This window comes from Schistocerca piceifrons, chromosome 7 (assembly GCF_021461385.2).
Source record: "Schistocerca piceifrons isolate TAMUIC-IGC-003096 chromosome 7, iqSchPice1.1, whole genome shotgun sequence".
In the NCBI taxonomy this organism is placed as follows: Eukaryota; Metazoa; Arthropoda; class Insecta; order Orthoptera; family Acrididae; genus Schistocerca; species Schistocerca piceifrons.
Window position 1 is genome coordinate 133,735,626 of NC_060144.1, and position 21,787 is coordinate 133,757,412.

A 21,787-nucleotide genomic window follows, 5' to 3' on the forward strand; every position below is an offset into this window, starting at 1 on the left:
TCAATTGGTCAGAGATCAGGAGAATGTTCTGGCCAGGGCAGCAGTTGAATATTTTCTGTATCCAGAAAGGCCCGTACAGGACCTGCAATATGCGGTCGTGCATTATCCTGCTGAAATGTAAGATTTCGAAGGAATCGAATGAAGGGTAGAGCCTCGGGTCGTAACACATCTGAAATCCAACGTCCACTGTTCAAAGTGCCGTCAATGCGACCATGAGCTGACCGAGACGTGCAACCAATGGCACCCCATACCATCACGCCGGGTGATATGCCAGTATGGCGATGACGAATACACGCTTCCAATGTGCGTTCACCGCGATGTCGCCAAACACGGATGCGACCATCATAATGCTGTAAACAGAATCTGGATTCATCCGAAAAAATGGCATTTTGCCATTCGTGCACCCAGGTTCGTCGTTGAGTACACCATCGCAGGCGCTCCTGTCTGTGATGCAGCGTCAAGGGTAACCGCAGCGATGGTCTCCGAGCTGATAGTCCATGCTACTGCAAACGTCGTCGAACTGTTTGTGCAGATGGTTGTTGTCTTGCAAACATCCCCAAGTTGACTCAGGGATCGGGACGTGGCTGCACGATCCGTTACAGCCATGCGGATAAGATGCCTGTCATCTCGACTGCTAGTGATACGAGGCCGTTGGGATCGGAATTCCGTATTACCCTGCTGAACCCACCGATTGCATATTCTGCTAACAGTCATTGGATCTCGACCAACGCGAGCAGCAATGTCGCGATACGATAAACCGCAATCGCGATAGGCTACAATCCGACCTTTATGAAAGTCGGATACCTGGTGGTACGCATTTATCCTCCTTACACCAGGCGACGCCGGTCAACTGTTGTTTGTGTATGAGAAATCGGTTGGAAACTTTCCTCAAGTCAACACGTTGTGTGAAAGCTCTGAAAAGCTAATCATTTGCATATCACAGCATCTTCTTCCTGTCGGTTAAATTTCGCGTCTCGTCCAACGACTCACCTTGCTTTTGTTTACTGCCAAATCTCCGTAAACTTTCTGCAAGCTCCTATGAATATCTGCGATGCTGCGGTTTTATGCCAAAAGAAACGCAATAACAGCTCCCTGTTTGGAACGTACCTCTCTTATAGAAGCCACTGAGAAGGCTATGCATAGCGCCCCCACATATCGGAACTTCGTGAGACTACAGGGGCTGAAGGGAGAATACTTGCAATGTTCCACAACAAATTCGACATTTTTCAATGGAAATTGGCCTAGAAAAAATGTGTTGCATTGTAATGTTGCTACACTAATTTGCTATGCTGAAATCGGGTGCTAATAGTAGAATAAAAGCGGGTTAAAAGCCGTGATCTGTCTGGGGACGTTAACCGTGGACTACTGGGCAACTGTTTCATCAGATATTTAGTCTAGGTTTACCAAGCAGACTAACATTAATGATAATCTTTTAATAGTCATACAAAACCGGTAATATATATATATATATATATAAAAAGAGAATTTAAATAAAAAGAAAGAAATCAGTTTATATTTGGAAATTTATTTTAAGATTGTTCATTGAAATTTCAGCATATTATACGTGAGTTATAACTGAGCTGGTGCCTTATTTACGATTGAAAAATGTGAGATTGTAATCTTACGGAACACATAAAATATGGAGCCAAGATTGGGAGACTGCATACGACACTGCATTCATAAAATAACTCACGAAGAACATTGAAACATAAGCAAGAAGAAATTAACCGCAACCAACAGATTCAGTTTTTTACCCAAAGAAATTACGTTCATACCACAATCCTGTCCGTCATGTAATTACCACACACTGGTATACTAAATTCATATTAACTCTTTGTGAAGTCTTCGCAAAAAGAATAGCTGAGGGCTACTTTGATGATTACACCACATGCTCCACGTGGTCAACTTGGTTTACACAAAGCGTACAACTCCACAATAATTTTGATAATTAAAATACATTAGATCGAAAAGCAATTGACAAAAGCAAAACCTTGAACTGGTTACTAACGTCTTACTATTAACCTGATGGGTCAAACAGTTATATAAGCACGTGGTAGTGGTCTCGCAAAGTACACCCCACGTGGGCTGAACATAAAGAAAAGTTGCTATATTGAAAATATAGTCAAGACGAGACGTTATAATCACACAAGCATTCGCATTTAAGATTGATCTTAGTTAGAGTTACTGATCAACACGTAGTTCCACTTTACTCACAAAGTAGTAACAAAGCAACTACCGGAAACTAATCTGAACTTCACACGAGAATAATACTGCGCTGCAATTTAAGATAACATCGGATATTTTAGACCTAAACCCGAAATAAGGGTGATTAAATTTTCAGTTAGGCTGAACTTAAGAAATCCATTGTCCTACGGGCTTAACAGACACGCGCTTAGCCGGAGATCTTACCACTTCAGACGCTCGCCATGGCCACACTGCAACTGCCTACTGCCGAGCGTGCTTCCTGAGGGTGGCTCACAAAGACAAACGGAAGTGGCCAGAGGGGCAGCTTCCTATACCAACATGACAACGGACGGACAGAACCATACTAAGGATAGAAACCTCTTTGCTTTTAGGAAGCGTAGCTACCTGTTCCGACGTTGGTCCTACTGTTCTCTAGCAGACAGGCTTGTCTGCTACCCTCAAGCATGCAACTACAAATACATTTGCTCATTCATACTCTCACACAGAAGGGAAGGGGGATGACAGTATCTTATCATATACAGTATATAAAAGAAAGCGGATGTAGGTTCCGTATGAGACTGTGTGACATGAATTACATATAAACTGTGTTTTAAAGTGTAGTAGTGTGACAGATCGTTCTTGTTTATGTGTAAAAGTAACACGTTCCACTACTCAGTCTCCTCCCAGATAGTCAGAAACGCCACAGTAAATTTAGGAGAGGAATTTACTCCATAAATGACAACAGATTTAAGAAATTAAACATGAAAGGAATCCAACAGAGACCTTTCATAACCCCAACGCTCCGGGAAAAGACTGTGCAGGGAATTTTCTGGCCATGCTAGGACATTCCCAAGCAGGCTTCTCACACCCTACTTAAACCAAAAATGTAAAAAAAAGGCAAAAGGTCACCAGCTACTTGCTAAAACACAATAATTTCAACACATCTTTAGAATCTACCAATTTCAAGGAGGAAACAAAAAAAAACCATCTGTGACACCTATTTAAAAGATATTGTAGACCTAATTCGGTCAGCAAGTAAAAACAATGGTTCCTGTGTCATTAATATGAAAACAATTTCTGGTTGTTACCCTTATGGAGTTCACCAGTATTTGCTCATTGCAAGAGCCAACTGATCACAGGAAAATTTATGACTGTTTATTAACAAGTAAAATTTATGAAAATAGCAAAGATACCACAGCAATTAAAAAAGAACATCAAATAACATCGGTATTATAAAGCAGAACATTACAATGCACAATCCGCAAAAGCAAAAAAATGATAAGAGAAAAAACATGTTTTACAAAGTGGTTATCGCAAAAAAATTCTATATCGTATAAAACTAGTAATTTGTAGAATTAAAATAACTATGTGGCACAATTTAATCACTCTCCTATATTTCAATTAGCTAGCAAACAATGAGCACTGTGTCATTATACTGAAACTTCAATAATTATGTGATTGTTACCCTTAAGGGGTTCCTTACAATAAATATGCCCCACGCAAAGGCTAATCGATCACAGTCCAATGAGAATGAATAGCATTCTGACTGATAAACTATGCAATGCCACATGAATGAATTTACGAAACAAAATAACACAAATCTAATACATCACACAAGAACAAACATTGATCACTAAAACAGTACACTAGCCAACATCTAAAAAAAACACCAATAAATAGAACACCTGCAAAATACGAGAGTCAAAGTCTAAAAAAAAATAATAAATAGAACACCTGCAAAATACAAGAGTCAGTCTAATAAACACCAATAAATCGAATCCCTGCAAAACACACGAGTCAAAGTTTCTGTGACAGAAACACACGTATATGCATTGAACTAAGAACCGTATAATCACTGTTCACTGATACACTCACTAGTTCCACTGTTCCGAGGCACAGTATAAGGGGTGGGGGAGGGGGTTCGTCGCCGCAGCTGTCAGTAGGGATTTTTGTCCATCTGTTGCGTGCAATCCCGCCGTCTCTGCCCTCTCATGAAGTTTCTCTTGGTGGTCTGTGTCACGTATATCTCGATTTGGTTCCATGTTTGTGTTGTCAAATTCGTGCGGTATCCTCGATTGACACGCCAGGTTGATATTCCTGGGCAAGGATGACACTTAATGGCTCTTCTTTTATGCCACCCTTAGCGACCAGAGAACATCGAACCATGATTTACTGTCGCTTGACAGTGGGCATCCGTCAGGAGATGTTGATAGGCGTCGTTGAAGTCTGCCAGTTTCTCTGGACAGTATGTGTCAAAAGGCTCCACGCCCTTTGTGTTGTTACATTCTTGAGTTATCCTCAATTGACTCGCCGGTTTGATATTCCTGGGCAAGGATGACACTTAATGGCTCTTCTTTTGTGCCATCCTTAGCGACCAGAGAACATCGAACCATGATTTACTGTCGCTTGACAGTAGGCATCCGTCAGGAAATGTGGATAGGCGTCGTTGACGTCTGCAAGTTTCTCTGGACAGTACCTGTCAAAAGGCTCCACGCCCCTTGTGTTGTTTCTCCGCGGCCGTCTCGTCACGGTCGCGTGCGTGTGGTGCGTTGCCAGCAGATGGATTTCCGCGCGGTGGACCGCTCGCCCATCTCAGGTCATCGCCTCGAGGAAGGGTCGCCCGGGGCGGCCGCCCATTAGCTCCAGGTGCAAGGGAAAGTGTTTGCCGCGTACCTTCTTTTGTTGTAGGCCGCGCTCCCGAAGCGGCCTGGCTGACAGTGTGTCCTGCTGGGAAACCCGCCAGTTTACAACTAGTCCGGCTGCTCCCGCTGTCTCTTAAGAGTTTTGCCGGTTCGCTTTCACGTTCTCAACTGCATTCACAGAAACTTTTCATCATCCTTATGTGATTACACATTGTTATACATAATACCACTTAGTATTGTCTTTCACAATTTTTAAGAACAAAGTGAGACTTAATTTTTTTTTTTTATAAAAATAATTAGATGAATCGACAATATAAAATAAAATTTAAATGACTTGACAATGTAAAAAAATAAAAGTGAAATGACTTTACAAAAAAAAAATAAAAAATTAAATGAACTGACAATATAATATTTAAATCCACATCACTAATGTGGTTCACTTACGTTTTAATAAATCCAATGCTACTTATTAATTCACTAAAATGAATAGGATTATGCCTTGTGCAAGCATAGGTCAGGACAGCATAGGGTTCACATGTTATTTACACACACATACATGCACACCTGTTGTCTATTCTACAAACTAACTACCCATAAACATGCATTACTCAATATTCTACTTCTATCCACTACTAGTTAAGCCAATAAGCTACTACAATGCTATTTCAACACCGTGTATATACCACTACAACATTGTTCTAATTCGTCCTCTTCTTGACGCTCGCGGCATACGTCTTGTCACATGATAAATATGGAGAAACTTTCCTTAAACATACACAGTAAAAAGAACAATGGTTATTTACACACCAAAACATTTATACCAGTTCGCACACCTGAAAAGAGACTCGCAATTATACATTTATCATACTCATATATTCACACATAAAACAGTAAGAAAATTTCATCTAAAATTACGTTATCACAAGAATTAATCACACAGATGGCTCTGAGAACGGTAAAAATGTCTGCACTATACAGGTTATACTACATTTTCTTACCCATTTTGCTGCGATTTCGTTCCTTCTTTAAGTTACCTCTCGCTTCCAAATCAGTCATTTCGCCTGTGGTGGTTATTCTGGATTCATTTCTCATGAATGGCAAAATTGTGGTCACCTCTATTCTGTAAAACAGTATCATCTTAACATATTGAACTTACAACAGACACAAAAGATCCGAATCCTCCTGCAGTTTAAATGACAAATGTTTTGCTTCATCCTTATTACCTTAAACCAAGCTTTCCTTCGTTCCCATAATCAAAATTATTTAATCATACTCTACCTTCAAGAGGGAAATTTCGTCAGTACAAATCATATAGGCTGCAGTGCATCCTGCACCAGCGAAAACGGTAAGCTGTAATGCTCACAGCATCAGCAAAAATACATAAACGTCGCTTTTCTAGGACAAGTATTAACGCAGAATAATTTTTTAGGCTCTGGCTCAACATCAGTGAAGACTACAAAAAGGATCCACATTTCCGTTCCATTCTCCATTTGCTGGAAAACTGCTCGTATTTGACTGCCACAATAATATTTCAGGGCGACGTAAATTACACAAACCACAATTCTTCTTTCACCTTGAAGGGAATCAATCTACTTACGAAATCCACAGACAGCACTTTCCGTACTCAGCAATAAAGAACAAAAAAGACATATATCATCAATATTAACATATCATCGCATATTGGGAAGCCAATGGTTAAACAATCGTATTATCGCGTCCTGTTTTCAAGATTCCAGATTTACTCGTTCCTTTCTCAGAGCTCTCCTGTCTTAAAATATTCATACAGCACGCATACTATAGTAAGAGATCCTCATTTATACTGACATATATAGAATAGTAATAGATAGATAGTAGCACTGAAAGCAGAAAATCGGAAACAAGGCTACTAACAGCTGGGGACCTGGGTTTGCCAGACCCATAATACCCACAGATCGGATATTCCCCTGAGTTTATGCACTAATTCAGCAACGATCTTGCTTTCCTCAGGAGCGACTCTTTTCAATTTACACACAAAAAAACATAAACAGCATTTTACTCGTTCACAAAGAAACCTTTTATCTTCACGTTTGAATCAAACTAAATCCTAATTGCACAAGGAGGAAAAAAATTAAAACACCACTTCAATCCATCACATAGAAACATCTTTATCATAAATTTTTATCAACATATTATTCAAAATGCATTTATCACAAATGTAAACTAATCAATTGTTTCTCTTCACCGTCCTCTCTAGTCCTCACTGCCCTTTCTACTCAATGTATGGTTTTACGTTTGACACATGGTGTAGCCCTTTTGATTTCTTCGATCGAAGAGTTTCCACTTCTATGGCGTTTTCATGGGGAATCTTCCTTATCCGATACGGCCCGTTAAAGAGATTAAAAAATTTCTTGCAGACACCTGACCGTTTGTTAGACAGCTTGTGTGATCTGATAAGGACTTTTTGTCCTACATGAAACACTGCTTTTCTCACGTGTTTCTTACACGCCTTGACTCTGGCTTCTGCTGCTCGCTTGATGTTGCGTATAGCTACGTCAACAATTGCATTCCGGCGTAGCCCCGGCTCTAGTGGCCAAGGCACCACCTCTTTGATTTTGCTCGGGGGCTCCTTGTGTTTTAGCACAGTGATTGGCGGAAGCTTTGTTGACGTATTAGGCAACTCATTAATTATATTCTGAAATCCTTTTAGGTGTATGTCCCACGATCGGTGATCACGACTGCAGTATAACCTACATAATTTTCCTAATTCACGCATAATACGCTCACTGGGGTTCGAGCTGGGGTGAAAGAGAGATATATATATAGGTTTAATGCTTCTTCTTCGAAGCATCCGCTGCCAGTATTGTGATCTAAATTGTGGTCCATTATCCGAGATAACCCTTTTCACGCTCCCAACTTCATGCAGAAACTGCTTTGCAAATGCAGTTGCCACTGCCCTTCCTGTGGCTCGCTTCAACGGAGTCAGACACACAAACTTGGAGGTTAGCTCCACCGCTACGAAAACATATGCAAAACCTGCTTTAGATCTTATTAGTGGCCCAAATAGATCCACGGCCGCGAGGTCACAAAGTTTTCTTGGTATTATCGGGTGCAATGATGCAGCATAAGTCACTGTGGCCGCCTTTGCTCGCTGACAAGCTCCGCACACTCTAAGTACACCACGAATACGCCGTAGCATGTTATTAAAATAGCATGTCTCTTTCAGTTTTTCACAACATTTCTGTGCTCCGAAGTGACCATAACTCAAATGTATGTACCATATAATTTTGTTTACGAGTTCCTCCGGAATCACCAACACCCATCTGGAGTCGTCCGGGGCTCGTTTCTTGAATAATATTCTATTGCGCACTAAGTAGTACTGGCGTATTCCTACATTCTCCTTGTCCTCCCACTTCTTCTTTATATCTTTCAATACTGCGTCCTTATCCTGTTCGTCCGCTATACTCCCTAAAGAGGTGGTAACAAAATTCTCGAACGCTACATTCTGTAAGTATAGGATGCTAAAATTATTTTCACCGAGTTCCCTTTCTTCTGTATGAACCAAACCTATAGGAATGCGCGATAAAGCGTCAGCAATTACATTTTTCTGTCCAGGAATGTATTCTACAGTGAAGTTATATTCCTGTAGGTATAGTGCCCAGCGTCCTAGTCTCCCATGCGTGATTTTTGTGCTCATAAGAAATTGGAGTGCACGATGGTCAGTGTACACCTTGGTGGTCCTCCCAAATAAAAAATACCTAAATTTTGAGAATGCCCAAACTATCGCGAGTGCTTCGAGTTCCGTGACAGAATAATTTTTTTCACATCGAGAGAGCACCCTGCTCCCAAACGAGATTGTTTTCCAAGTTGTAATATCATCATTTCCTCCCGTTTGAAACAGTACCGCACCTAATCCTGACAAGGAACTGTCCGTCATTAAACAGAATTCTTGTGTCAGGTCGGGATGCACGAGGATGGGAGTCTCTACCAATGCCTTTTTTAATTTATAAAATTCATCCTGTGCCTCTTGATCCCAGACCCACAAAGCGCACTTCCCTGTTAGCCTACATAGACGGGGTGTACCAAGTACACTAAAATTTATAAATCGCTTATAAAAATTGCACAGGCCTAAGAATGCTCGCAACTGTTTTTTTATTTGTCGGAATTGCACACTCCGCTATCGCCGCAATTTTCTCCGGGTCAGGTTGTATTCCATTTGCTGAGACAATATGGCCTAAGAATTTTATGTTCTCTCGTCCGAACTGTGACTTATCTAAGTTGACTGTTACACCTGCCATCTCAAAAACATCCAGTAGTCTGTTCAGAACGTCATTATGGTCCTCCCACGACTTTTCCGCAATTAATATGTCATCCACGTAAATTCTCACTCGCTGTTTCAAATCATCAGGTAAAATGCTATTTAATCCCCTTATAAAAGCAGCTGATGAGACGTTTAGTCCGAACGGGAGACGCCGGAATTGGAAACAATTTCCGTAACACAGGAACGCTGTATATAATCTGCAAGATGGGTGTAGCACGATTTGCCAAAAACTCGAACGGAGGTCGACAGATGATAGTACCTTTACTCCGTGGAAACGTTGTAAGAGTTCCTCAAGGCTCTCAGGCCTGTCCGTTTCCGACATAATAATTGTGTTTATCTGTCTCGAGTCTAGCACCAAACGAACTGAGTTGTCGCGTTTTGGCACGACAAGCATGGGTGAATTGTACGAGCTTACTGCCCGCTCAATTATTCCTTGTTCTAACATCTTGTTTATTTCCTTCTCCACCTGGGCTTTATACGCCACGGGAATAGGGTATGGTCTAACAGAAAACTTCTGATGGTCACGTACTCTGAATTGGTACGTAAAACCCTTAATAGCCCCCGGAGTCTCAGAAAATACCCGTTCATGATTCCTAAGTAGACAATACAATTTCTCCTTTTCCCTGTCCATGGTTCTGACACCCGCGATGCTCTTTCTCAGTGCATCAGCAAACGCAACATCTTTCCCCTGCTCACCAGACGGAGAGCACGACTCACTTATATAGTTCACGAGTAGCTCCAGTCTGGGTTGCGACTCGGTTTGAGCTTGAAATTTTAGGCAACTAATTTCTGACTCGGCACGTAATATGCATTCATCAAATTCTAAACAAATTGGCTGATCCCCAACTTGAACTGTCATTACTCCTCCACCCATGTCAATTACTGCATGGTGGGCATTCATGAAGTCATTTCCTAAAATCATTGCCACATTCAGCATTGGGAGCACAAAGAAGTTGTACTCAAACTCTCTTCCCTGGCAGGTATAATTAAGCCGAGTTTGCCTTCGGATTTCTATGCTCTTACCGTAGATTGCGCCCTTCACCTTAATTCCTCGCACTTGAAAAACGGGCCAAGTCCCAGTCCCTTCGCATTTTTGAAATGCTGCCTCGCTCACTATCGAGAAAGGGCTTCCAGTGTCAATGACACACTTAAAACATATTTCGTTTACTGCAACTGTCACGACTGGATTTACTCCCGAAATTTTAGTACTCGTAGTTTCTTGCAACAAATCCTCTCTAATATCTTCCCTCTCTATATACCGTATGCACTCCTTTGCCATGTCGTTCATTGTTTCCGATTGGGCGCCTTCTGCGCTGATCGTTTGTCATTGCCGGTTTTGTTCATTTCCATTTGCTGGATTATGTCTAGGGTTAGCTGGCCGAATTTCAACATCATGAGGTGCTCCGCCTATAGTCCTATTCCCACCGTGTTCACCGTAGTATCGATTCTGGTTGCCGTAACTGTTCCGTTCACGATTCTGTCTACGTCCTCGATCATTTCTGTTGTTCCACCTGTGTTCGCGACTGTCACCCCAGTTTCTATACGGCCGGTCCCGATTATTGTTCCGTTCGCGTCGCGACGACCAGTCACGCCGTTGATTAGTAATACGGCCACGACTGCGGTCGCGCTGCTGTGCCCCGTAATAACTTTGTGCCTGATTAGGCGGGCATTCTCCTGTATTGTATTCCAACTCTTGGAGAAGCGTCTTAAACGTTTCCACGTCCTCTTTGCATCGTCCCGCAAGAATGACGTGCCGCAAGTGCATCGGCAATTTGGTGATGCATATCCTAATTAGTTCCGCAGGCCCGTGTGGGTCGTATAGGAATTGATTTGCCTGCAGCATCTGGTCGAATAGGCGTGCAGGGCTGCCGAAACCAGACTGGTTCAAATTTGGCAGCATAATTATGCCATGTTTGAGCCTGTCTTGTGCCGCTTCCGACCAATAGGCGGACAGAATGGCTTGTCGAAACTCCCGAGTGTAGTTGCAGTGACGCGCTGCCGACCTCATGCGAATCGCCGGTTCGCCTTCCAAATAGCCACACATATATTCTATCTTATGTGAACTTGCCCAGTCGGGAGGAAGACAGAACTCAAATTGCTCGAGCCATGCTCGTGGATGTATTCCTTTTTGCGAATTTCGGAATATCTCAAACTTTCTCACCGTAAGGAAATGTTTGAAATCAAATCCCCGCATTTCCTCCTGGCGAGGCCCTTGAATGTTTCTATTATTCTCATGTCTGCCCCTCAAATTACATTCTTCCCTGTCGTCAAAATCTCCCTCGTGGCCGGAGTCCCTCTCTGCACTGTTCGTACGGCTATTTTTAATGCTATTGACGAGTTCGGAATCACACGCCATGCGGTTTTCCAGATGCGCCACGCGTTCTTGTAATTCGCCTGTTACAGCTCTGTTTTGCCTGTTCACTTCGAACTGTCCCTTCTGAAATCTCAGAAGCGAACGCACTTCTTCGGTCTCTGCGGCCGCTACCGGTGTAGTATTGTTCTCGCTTTCCGTCAGCTTCATCGTGCCTACAATGTCCGCTAATGCCGCAATCTTATCATCAATTTGTCTCTTGTCCTCCGCCCCAGTCTGCTTCAATTGTTCTACTTGCTGTTCCAACGCGTGGATCGCTAAACTGTTGTCCGCTATTGTGTTGCTAACGGACGTGGGACAATGCGTTTCTGCCTCTTGGACCCTCGAGAGTACCTGCTGGTGCTCCCTTTGGCATTCTTCCCTCAGCTCTTGGAAATTCCTAAGTAGCCGTTCTTCGCTTTCTTTAGATTCGGCATCGCCCCTACGCTTGCTCTGTTCTAAGGCTTGCAGACGATCATCGATTTGTTCAAATGTACGGCCTAATTCTTTCATAATATCACTTTTTATCTCACTTGCCAGATTGTTTATTCTTTGTGAGATATCATCGGACACTCTCTGCATCGACTTGTCGACTTTATTTGTCTGCTGGATTAGTTTTTCGTCTATTTGTTCGCCTAGCTCTCGGATCGATTTTTCAGATTTCTGCGTCATTTGTTCGCCTAGCTCGCGGATCGATTTTTCGGATGATTCTTTTTGTTCTCGGAACGATTTTTCTGATTTCTGCGTCATTTGTTCGAACGATTTTTCTGATTTCTGCGTCATTTGTTCCCCTAGCTCGCGGATCGATTTCTCTGTGTTTTCTTTATTTTGTTGCAATAAGGCTTTCATGAGTTCTGCTAAATCAATTTGGTTAGTTGGAGGCAAATTAATTTCTGGCTCTGCTGTGAGCCCGTTCGTGCTGTTTTGCATTTCGTCTGAAGTATTCCCCATTGCATTTTCGGAACCGCCCGACGCGTTAATATTGGAAATCAAATTATCCCCTTGGTCCATGTTGCTTAAGTTGTTGGACCGCTTACTTTTAGCTTGGTTACGTGTTTGCATTAGTGCAATTTATACTCAGTACGCAACACGCTAATCACAATAAATGTGTCCCCCAAAAATTACGACAGTCACACGAAAGATACCCAACCTAGTACACACTTTTTCACACGCAAAACAAATTTTTATCTTTGATCGAAACAGTGGAATTTACAAGCGAGAATAAAAAACACACAAACATATAAAACACACAAATATAAAAAACAAAACAAGACAAACAACGCAACGCCGATCAACAACGCCGTGAATCTTTTGAAAGTCTGCTCGGAAACAACACATAAGTTGTTTGAGCGCTGTAGGAAAAAAATTAAGATTATAACACGCTCGCAATCTAACGTTTCAGAGATTCCAGAGTCTAGCGGAATCACAGAACAGGGTCGCCATGTGTAATGTTGCTACACTAATTTGCTATGCTGAAATCGGGTGGTAATAGTAGAATAAAAGCGGGTTAAAAGCCGTGATCTGTCTGGGGACGTTAACCGTGGATTACTGGGCAACTGTTTCATCAGATATTTAGTCTAGGTTTACCAAGCAGACTAACATTAATGATAATCTTTTAATAGTCATACAAAACCGGTAATATATATATATATATATATAAAAAGAGAATTTAAATAAAAAGAAAGAAATCAGTTTATATTTGGAAATTTATTTTAAGATTGTTCATTGAAATTTCAGCATATTATACGTGAGTTATAACTGAGCTGGTGCCTTATTTACGATTGAAAAATGTGAGATTGTAATCTTACGGAACACATAAAATATGGAGCCAAGATTGGGAGACTGCATACGACACTGCATTCATAAAATAACTCACGAAGAACATTGAAACATAAGCAAGAAGAAATTAACCGCAACCAACAGATTCAGTTTTTTACCCAAAGAAATTACGTTCATACCACAATCCTGTCCGTCATGTAATTACCACACACTGGTATACTAAATTCATATTAACTCTTTGTGAAGTCTTCGCAAAAAGAATAGCTGAGGGCTACTTTGATGATTACACCACATGCTCCACGTGGTCAACTTGGTTTACACAAAGCGTACAACTCCACAATAATTTTGATAATTAAAATACATTAGATCGAAAAGCAATTGACAAAAGCAAAACCTTGAACTGGTTACTAACGTCTTACTATTAACCTGATGGGTCAAACAGTTATATAAGCACGTGGTAGTGGTCTCGCAAAGTACACCCCACGTGGGCTGAACATAAAGAAAAGTTGCTATATTGAAAATATAGTCAAGACGAGACGTTATAATCACACAAGCATTCGCATTTAAGATTGATCTTAGTTAGAGTTACTGATCAACACGTAGTTCCACTTTACTCACAAAGTAGTAACAAAGCAACTACCGGAAACTAATCTGAACTTCACACGAGAATAATACTGCGCTGCAATTTAAGATAACATCGGATATTTTAGACCTAAACCCGAAATAAGGGTGATTAAATTTTCAGTTAGGCTGAACTTAAGAAATCCATTGTCCTACGGGCTTAACAGACACGCGCTTAGCCGGAGATCTTACCACTTCAGACGCTCGCCATGGCCACACTGCAACTGCCTACTGCCGAGCGTGCTTCCTGAGGGTGGCTCACAAAGATAAACGGAAGTGGCCAGAGGGGCAGCTTCCTATACCAACATGACAACGGACGGACAGAACCATACTAAGGATAGAAACCTCTTTGCTTTTAGGAAGCGTAGCTACCTGTTCCGACGTTGGTCCTACTGTTCTCTAGCAGACAGGCTTGTCTGCTACCCTCAAGCATGCAACTACAAATACATTTGCTCATTCATACTCTCACACAGAAGGGAAGGGGGATGACAGTATCTTATCATATACAGTATATAAAAGAAAGCGGATGTAGGTTCCGTATGAGACTGTGTGACATGAATTACATATAAACTGTGTTTTAAAGTGTAGTAGTGTGACAGATCGTTCTTGTTTATGTGTAAAAGTAACACGTTCCACTACTCAGTCTCCTCCCAGATAGTCAGAAACGCCACAGTAAATTTAGGAGAGGAATTTACTCCATAAATGACAACAGATTTAAGAAATTAAACATGAAAGGAATCCAACAGAGACCTTTCAGCATTATTTATTAAACGACCCTCGTAATAATCATTCGACATCCTCCAGAAGTGAAGTTATTGAACAGCCATCTAGATTACTACGCTGTATATAAAAGAAGACATATTTATTCCGTGCAAATCGCGAACCTATCTACCAACCTCCCTCTCCACACGGTAATCCTGAGAGCAGCGCCAGCGGAAAAAAGAACTGAAGCAAAAAGTAGAGCTTCCCATTTCATCAGAGGCAGAGGTCTTTGGGCTTATTGCGTTTCTTTAATCTGCAGACCTTGTCGTCTCGCGCAAATTCAATAAGAGCTAGCTGCTTGTTAAGTTGCACCGGGCGCCATATTGCCGGCTTGCTTCTCGTGGCAGCAATTTGGAGAGGCGGAGCTGCGCGACGGAGCAACGTCGTCTGCCAGGAGAGCCCTCGCGGGATCCGTCGCTGCAGAATGGTTTACAAAAGGAACAGCCAGCACGAGCATCGCCCGGTCTCGAGCCTAATTTGTATGAAAATACATCACAGGTAGAGTCTCTCCTATCCGCCTGAATTCGCTCGCATTGCATACGCTTGTTAAAAACTTGTGTTGTGACATATAAATCGCAAGCGTCAAGATTTGTAGAGGTAGCTCGTGCACGTGTGTCACCTCCTAATATAAAGTGGCTGTTGAAGAGAAAATACGGTAGATGGCAGAGAAGCGCAATAGGGTTCAGTTGGGTAAGCAAACGATTTGACGTTGGCATTGGAGACAGTAACAGTAACCTCTGACTCCCTGGATATGATGCCAATACCTGTAATGACGTGTATAAAAAAGCTTTCCGATGCAGAGATTGGCAACTTGCTCCATACGCACTTTACTTACTTTACACGTGGGAAGGTCCTTATGTACCGTACGCCTGCTCTGCGAGTATCTTCCATTACTTACCGTTGAGCGCATTCTTTCGGCTGAGTACACTGTTTCCCCATTTGGTATCGATGTTCATGCTACCTGTGCGCTGCCAGATGTTATCTCGCCACCTAATTTTGGGTCTTCCTCTTCCTCTCGAACCATCTACTGTTTTGCAAAATGCTATACTAGATAGTCTACTCTCCATCACTCCTGCTACATCGGCTACCCAGTTCAACCTTCTCTTCTTTACCACTTCGACGGTATTTTTGTGTTTGAACCGTTCTCTTAATTCTTCATGTTTTCCATATCCTCAGCCGGCAGCGGTGACCGAGCGGTTCTAGGCACTTCAGTTCGGAACAGCGCGACTGCTACTGTCGCAGGTTCGAATCCTGCCTCGGGCATGGATGTGTGTGATTTCCTTAGGTTAGTTACGTTTAAGTAGTTCTAAGTTCTAGGGGACTGATGACCTCAGATGTTAAGTCCCATAGTTCTCAGAGCCATTTGAACCATTCATATCCTCTATTCCATGTTATTTTTATCATATACAGGTCCAAAAGTTATCCTTAATATTTTTCTTTTGAATGTTAGCAGTTTTTGTTCATTTTTTTCTAAATATTAATGATTCAAATTCATACGATTTTTACCGGTATAATCGTCGATCGATAGAAGCGAATTTTGAAGTTAGGACTAAGTGATATTTTCTTTCGAATTCTGATGAAACCAAAAAATGTTTCGTTCGCTTTTGCTAGATGGGCATCAATTTCTATATCCATTCTATTGGTGTTACTAGAAAGACTGCCTAAGTACCTCATAGCGGTCAACAGTCTTGGAAATGAACCCATCTACATTCAAAGGAGCATCACTTTGGTTTTCTTATTTATGACCAAGTATTCTGTCTTTCCTTCTTTAACACGTATTCTTGTTTTCTCAGTGATATTGCAATAGTTTTGCATCATTCTGAATAATTGTGTTTTGGAATTACGTTTATTAGTGCTACATCATCTGCGTAGGCAAGTCTAACTAGGTTCACCTCGTGCAGTTGGATCTCTTGCGGATGAACTGTTACTAAATTACCTACCGATCTTCTCCAAGACGAGATTAAATAAAATAGGTGAAATGGCATCCCCCTGTCTTAGTCCAGTGTACGTCATAAAGTTTTAAATTTCTCCTACACAGAAAAAGAAAATTATATATTTCACAAAACGAGTGACGTAGTGTGCTATGACTACAATGTCAATAATTCACGATTAGACTCAGTGAACTCATACAAATATGTTGGTGTGGTAGTTTGTTACACCGACTTCCGTGACGCTCACTGTGAGTCAAAGACATATGTGGCCATGAGTGTCTCCCTTCTGCATATGCACTCTTTACAATCGTTGTTTGGTTCAAATGGTTCTGAGCGTCATGGGACTTAACATCTGAGGTCATCAGTCCCCTAAACTTAGAACTACTTAAACCTAACTAACGTAAGGACAGCACACACATCCTTGCCCGAGGCAGGATTCGAACTTGCGACCGTAGCAGCAACGCTAATCGCGTTTGGTATTGGTACAATACACATGAGCAATATTTTTGGATGGATGCAATATTCTACCAAATAACAAAAGTCAGTCATCTGCCGTACGTACGAAGGAAAACCTAATTGGCAATAACCCAACGAAGGCCTACTTAAAGAGTTTCGAGAACTAGTATTAGGTGAAGAATCTGGAAATACTCATCAGATCCCTACGTATCGCTCCCGTAGGAACTGTGAAGACAAGATTAGACGAATTGCAGCGTGCACACAGACATTTAAGCAATTATTTTTCCTGCGCTTCATACACGATTGGAACGGTGAGCTACCTTAAAATGGTTCAAATGGCTCTGAGCACTATGGGACTCAACTGCTGAGGTCATAAGTCCCCTAGAACTTAGAACTACTTAAACCTAACTAACCTAAGGACAACACATACATCCATGCCCGAGGCAGGATTCGAACCTGCGACCGTAGCAGTCGCGCGGTTCCAGACTGTAGCACCAGAACCGCTCGGCAACCAGCGGCCGGCGAGCTACCTTAACATATGGTACAATGGGAAGTACACTCTTCCGTGAACACAGTGTAACTTCCTGATACATTAAAACTGTGTGCCGGACCGAAATCTGAACCCTGGACCTTTGCATTTCCCGGGCAAGAACTCCACCAACTGAGTTACCCGAGCATGACTCATGACACATCCTCACAGTTTTACTTCCGCCAGCACCTTGTCGCCTGCATTCCAAACTTCACAGAAGTTTTCCGGCCAGATTGGCGCCACCCCTTGCGCTTCTTGCGTGGGACTGTCCGGTTGGCTATTTTCAAAATTCTGTTAAGAGGTGATTTCGAAGATTCGACCTCCTTTTGTCTCTTGGCGTGGCCACTGGTTACGCACTTTGGTCAGATGATGCAAGTTTAGACGTGATTTTTTCCATGGGGACTCTACGGAGTGTAAAGGAGGAACGCTTTTGACACTCTGGATCCAGATTTCGATCGGCACAGGTGTTTCTTCACGACTGGCGAACGTAAATGTCATAGAGATCCTTCGAGGCGACAATTTTCATTTTAATCAAATGAAACTATATGGTTCAGAGACCTTGTCGAGTCTCAAACATCTGTGATGTATATATGCACAGTCAAGCGACTAATGAAAACTTGTGCCAAGGTCGGGATGCGAACCTGGGTCTACTGCCCAATGCGCAGATGTGCTACCCACTATGCTACCCTGACGTAGCGACTTTGCACAACTACATGGACTGCCCTGGCACGCCTCTCTGTCGTCCAAGTTCCCATTCACACATCAGCCCAATTGGTATTCCCCCTAAACTCGAACAACTAACAGCATTGCAGAGACTATCAGCTGTATTGGAACAGCATCGAAAGGAACAGGGCATCCTGCCTGAAACCCTGGCATAGCTTCTTTAATCAAATGAAACTATGTGGTTGTAGAGACCTTCTGAAGTCTCAAACATGTATGATGTACGCTGAAGAGCCAAATAAACTGGTACATATGCCTAATATCGTGTAGGGCCCCGTCGAGCACTCAGAAATGTCGCAACACGACATGCTTGGACTTGACTAATCTCAGATGTAGAGCTGGAGGGAACTGACACCATGACCTTGCACGACTGTCGATAAATCCGTAAGAGTACGAGGGGTGGAAATCTGTTCTGAACAGCACGTTGCAAAGCATCCAATATTTGCTCAATAAAGCTCATGTATGGGGGCTTTGGTGGCCAGCGAAAATGTTTAAACTCTGAGGAGTGTTCATGGATCCACTCTGTATCAATTCTGGACGTTGGGACGTCGCATTGTACTACTGGAATTGCTCAAGTCCGTCATAATGCACAATGGACATGAATGGATGCAGGTGATCAGGCAGGATGCTTACGTAGTTGTCATCTGTCAGAGTCGTATCTAGACGTATCAGTGGTCCCATATCACTCCAACTGCATATGCCCCACGCCATTATAGAGCCTCCACCAGCTTGAACAGTCCCCTGCTGACTTGCGGGGTCTATGACTTCATGAGGCTGTCTCCATACCGGTATACGTCCATCCGCTCGATACAATTTGAAACGAGACTCGTCCGACCAGGCAACTTTTTTCCAGGCATCAACAGTCCAATGTCGGTGTTGACGGGCCAGGCAGGGCATAAAGCTTTTTGTCGTGTGGTCATCAAAAGTACACGAGTGGGCCTTCGGCTCCGAAAGCCCATAGTGATCTACATCTACATCTACATTGATACTCCGCAAGCCACCCAACAGTGTGTGGCGGAGGGCACTTTACGTGCCACTGTCATTACCTCCCTTTCCTGTTCCAGTCGCGTATGGTTCGCGGGAAGAACGACTGTCTGAAAGCCTCCGTGCGCGCTCTAATCTCTCTAATTTTACATTCGTGATCTCCTCGGGAAGTATAAGTAGGGGGAAGCAATATATTCGATACCTCATCCAGAAACGCACCCTCTCGAAACCTGGCGAGCAAGCTACACCGCGATGCAGAGCGCCTCTCTTGCAGAGTCTGCCACTTGAGTTTATTAAACATCTCCGTAACGCTATCACGGTTACCAAATAACCCAGTGACGAAACGCGCCGCTCTTCTTTGGATCTTCTCTATCTCCTCCGTCAACCCGACCTGGTACGGATCCCACACTGATGAGCTGATGATGTTTCGTTGAATGGTTCGGACGCGAACACTTGTTGATGGCCCAGCACTGAAATCGTAGCAATTTGCGGAAGGGTTGCACTTCTGTCGTGTTGGACGATTTTCTTCAGTCTCCTTTTCTTGCAGAATCTTTTTCCGGCAGAAGCGATGTCGGAAATTTGATGTTTTACCGGCTTCCTGATATTTACGGTACACTTGTGAAATGGTCGTACGGAAAATCCCCACTTCATCGCTACATCGTAGATGCTGTATCCCATCGCTCGTGCGCCGACTATAACATCACGTTCAAACTCACTTAAATCTTGATAACCTATCATTGTAGCAGCGGTAACCGATCTAACAACTGCGCCGAACATTATACAGGCGTTGCTGACTGCAGAGCCGTATTCTGCGTATTTACATATGTCTGTATTTCAACACGCGTACCTATACCAGTTCTTTGGCGCTTCAGTGTACTTGTATACGCGGACTGAAGCGACAAACGAAAATTTGTACCAGATTTGATTTTGTTTTACCAGTTCCCTGCGACCCACTCACAAGTGTTTAATGTCTAATGAAAGCAATTCTTTCCCAACTTTATTAATGGTGTTTCTTTTTCATATGTAAATATCCTTTTTCTTTTCTCATTTGTGTGCTCATGAGAGATTAAACTGAGAAAATATGGACTTCTTGTATCGTATCCATAGTCAGACAACCCCTGCCCTATCATTTAATAATTTTTGCAAAACCAGCACTAATGGTTCAGTTAAGGAACAATTGTGTGTTATCCGTTGCTCTAAATTTTTATATTATTAGTGTGGAAACATCGAGAGCTACTGATTCCCTATAGTCTAGACGGGATCAGGCATTGAAACGATAAGTTGAGTTGAGACTCACGACCGGCAGCTTTCAACTACAGGTCGTTCTCTCTTTGTCATCTGGTAATACCAGGTATTACAAATTGCATGCATTTTCGATTGTGATTTAGTGGACGAGTCTAAATGCAACAGGGTGTTCGTCAAAGCAGGAACGTGCAGGTAGAGTTTTCTGACGACGGCTGTTGTGAGCTTGGAAGGCAGAGTACTCACAGTGAATATGTAAAATAAATGGCTAAACATTGCCACTAATAACGTTCAACTACATCTTGGTTCACGTTCAAGGTAATATTATTAAGTAGGCTCAAGTCATCATACGAAAAATACTCCCGAAACAAAATAGAGCCATCTCCAACCTGACTATACCCTTCACACAGCTTAGGTTTTGTTTGTTTATTTGTGTCACACATGTAGTTCCGTAGGACCAAATCAGGGAGATAGTCCCTTTGGACGTTTAACGAGTCGGTACATGAAACAAACGTAAATAAAATAAAATGTAGACGAATCCTAAGGAAATGACAAGCGGTGAAATATATTACCATAATCAGTAGGAACTTGCCGACATAATAGAAGTAATGATCCACGAGGAAATTCTTCACTGGAGACCTGAATGTGCGAGCATTACTGAATACTGCAGATCAGTTCACTCCTTTCTGCACAAGGGTCATGGAGGTGTGATCCAAATGCAGATTCCATTTCTGCCTGCAGTTAAATGAGTGAAAACTGCTTATTCCTGGGAATAAGTTCATATTATTAAGAACATACGATATTAAAGAAAATAAATATTGAGAGGCCAATGTCAGAATTCGCAGATTCCTGGATAGGGGCCAACAAGTTGTTTGCAAACTTTCACCACATATTGCTCGAACTGACCATTTCTGAGCAAAATGGGAAGAGTTACCCCAGAATATAACGCCGTATATTAGAAGCGAATGGAAATAAGCAAAGTAGATAATTTTCGTGTTAGACTTATTGCAGATTCTATTTTGATGGTAAATATAGCAGCATTCAGTTTTTATAAGATCCTGAACACGGGGGGTTAAACGCCTCATTGGGCTGCCAGTACACTTGACGTGCTGAGTCATTTAAAAAGAGACAAAATCACAGCCCTTCGGACCACAAAGACGCCTCCCACCTGCTACTGTCCAGAGTCTGTTTTGATGGAACCGTTAAAGGCCACTGTGAGTAATGGCCTTATTCGAGATACCCAACCCCAAAAGTCCATTCTGTGCAGTTCTCTTCCAAATATTCGCTTTT